The sequence below is a fragment of the Schistocerca cancellata genome, chromosome 3 (genome assembly GCF_023864275.1).
Source record: "Schistocerca cancellata isolate TAMUIC-IGC-003103 chromosome 3, iqSchCanc2.1, whole genome shotgun sequence".
NCBI classification, from domain to species: domain Eukaryota; kingdom Metazoa; phylum Arthropoda; class Insecta; order Orthoptera; family Acrididae; genus Schistocerca; species Schistocerca cancellata.
Genome location: NC_064628.1, coordinates 412,579,911 through 412,582,410, shown reverse-complemented (window position 1 = coordinate 412,582,410; position 2,500 = coordinate 412,579,911). Strand labels below are relative to the sequence as shown.

Sequence of the window (2,500 nt, the reverse complement as noted above, 5' to 3'; positions counted from 1 at the left end):
CGTTCCACCGCAGATGTTGCTCTAGCCTCCCAATTTCACGCCCCAGAACGTCTTGTGTCGGCCCATCCAATTGGACTCCAAGAGCTCGCATGTTGGCGAGCCGATTCCGACGCAGCAGAGGACCAAGCCAACGAGCTGATGGTACTCCCAATCCCCCAGATGAAACAGGGGCGTGGAAGTACGCAACAGGGATGTCCGCTGGCAGGCACAGCCAAGTTCTAAGTGCTGTGCGGATGGCAATGTCCACTGCTGAGAGAGCCCCAATGCGGGTCCTGGAGAGTGCCAGGCCATGGTGGATCCCTGGCAAGACAACCGTTCTGAGGGCGTGAAGACGTTGTTGAGGTTTCAGTGGTGCCCTGGACAAGACGCTCAGCTGTCGCTCGACCTCCCGCCTCGGATGGAAGAGGCTACGTCCGCTGGTGGAGAACTCCAGACCAAGATACCGGAAAGTGCTCTCAATTGTCAAGGCAGGAATGATGGTATATCCTGCCTTAAAGGTCGTGGTTCCATCGACCTTAACTTTCTTCTCGCGACCAGAGGCCGCGAGAGCGAGAGTAAAGCACTTTCCGGGATTGACTTGGAGACCGAGGTCCCCAAGAGCAGATGTAGATGCGTCAATTAGGTCCTGGAGCCCTCCTTTGGTCTCAGCGAACAGCAGGAGGTCGTCGGCGAAGGCGGCAGCGTTGAGGCGTCGTCCCATGATGTTGGCACCAACATGATCTGGGAGGCGAGCAAGCATGAGGTCCAGAGAAAGGTTAAACAGGATAGGGGAAAGAGGGTCACCCTGCCGAACGCCCCTTGAGGGCCGCACTGGACCAAGCGACTTCTCAGGACCACAGATCACCGTTGCCCCCTCCTCGTAGCATCCCAGGATGTATCCAACGAACTCGTCAGGCAGACCATGAGCCCTCAGGGCAGGCCCCAGGGCACCATGGTCCAGAGAGTCGAATGCCTTGGACACATCCAGGGACGCGACATAGAGGGAACTACAGTTCACCCTGGCCTCAGTCATCGCCAGGTCCAACAAGAAGGAATTGTGCAGCATCCCATCCTGAGGAAGGAAAGCCCGCTGACGTCCGTCCAACACACAAGTCCGCATCAGACGACCCGCCAGGATCTTATGGAAGACCCTGGCGAGGACTGAGCAAACCGCGATCGGGCGGAAGTCAGCGGGGGATGCTGGGGCGGCCTTCTTGGGCAGCAGGGAGGTACGGGTTTGCAGGAGTCGGGATGGGAGGCGACGGGTTAGAAGGAAAATGTTCAACACTTTCAAGAGGACCTCACGGGGAAGACGACGGAGCTGGGCAGGTGTTAATCCATCAGGGCCCGCGGCAGAGCGACGGGGTGGGAGTGCTGCAGCGATGTCCTCCAGCGTGATGGGTGCCCACAGCTGTTCAAAGGGCACCTCAGCGCGGGTCGGTAACAGCCGGCTATCTAGACGGTCTACCCGGCCAGATGGACGCCGGGTAAAAAGATCCTTCCAGAAGTCAACCAACCCAGGAATAACAGGTGGTTGATGGAGGAGTGTTCCGTCTAAAAGGCCATTAATACACCGCGCCGCATTCTTGGAGAAGGCGCGCTGGCAGATGAAATACTCCCACCTCCGCCGGGCTCGCTTACGCTCTGGTGGCTGGGACATCTGCTTGGGGGCGACAGGGTTGTGGGACGCCTCCTTACTACCTATGACATCAACGGCAGGTGGCAACATGCCCATGATGACAGGTCTCGATGCAGTTGGTCCCAGCGCTAAGATTTCATCAATAGAGGTATACTTTGGCCCTGATGGTGGTAAGGCTGCTAGAGCCGACCAGATAGCCTGGTCGACCGGATCCTCAGGTGAAGGTGAGGTCTCAGAGCTAGAATGTAACCCAGCAGTCGATGCAGCAGCCACAGATGAGCGTGGCCGCTCCGCAGAGGCAGAGAGAGCAGTGACAAACTCAGCAACCTGGTTCCTGTAGGCTCCCGCACGACGCTGACACTTGATAGATTCAAGTGAGCGGTGCGGGAAGGTCTTAACTAACTCTTGGTTCAGGAACCGGGTGCCCTTGAGTGTCAGCACTGCTTCGGCGTGGGCCAGGCGTAGAAGTTCTTCACTAGACCACCTGGCCTTTGTCCTCTGGATATTAACCTCTGCGTTGACGGCGTCAGGATGAGCCCTGCGGCGATGGACACCAAGACCAGTCTTGGTGCCAAAGCCACGATGGCACTCAGGGCACTGAAAGGCTGGCAAGACGACTCGAGCCGGACCGGTAACATCGGATGGTGGCCCAACGACTGGCGCGGCTCCTCCAGTGGGAGGACCGCTACCTGTTGTATTCCGTTTGTTGGGGCCAGCTGAAACAAGAGGCAGGGGGGCAGGCAACCCCCAAGCCCCGAAAATTTCACCCTGCTCTGTCGGTCGGAGAGCTCTGAGAAGGCACAGAGTTCTGTGCCTACCCTCGGCTCCCCTCACGACTCTCGCCACGTGAAGGCCAGAGCCAGGATTTCCCACAGAGAGGCT

The 2,500-nt window shown here is 58.4% G+C and overlaps 1 pseudogene; it reads right to left on the bottom strand.

Moving 5' to 3' along the window:
• LOC126177236 (large subunit ribosomal RNA) overlaps positions 1–2,500 on the bottom strand; it is a 7,759-nt pseudogene that overhangs the window by 2,295 nt on the left and 2,964 nt on the right.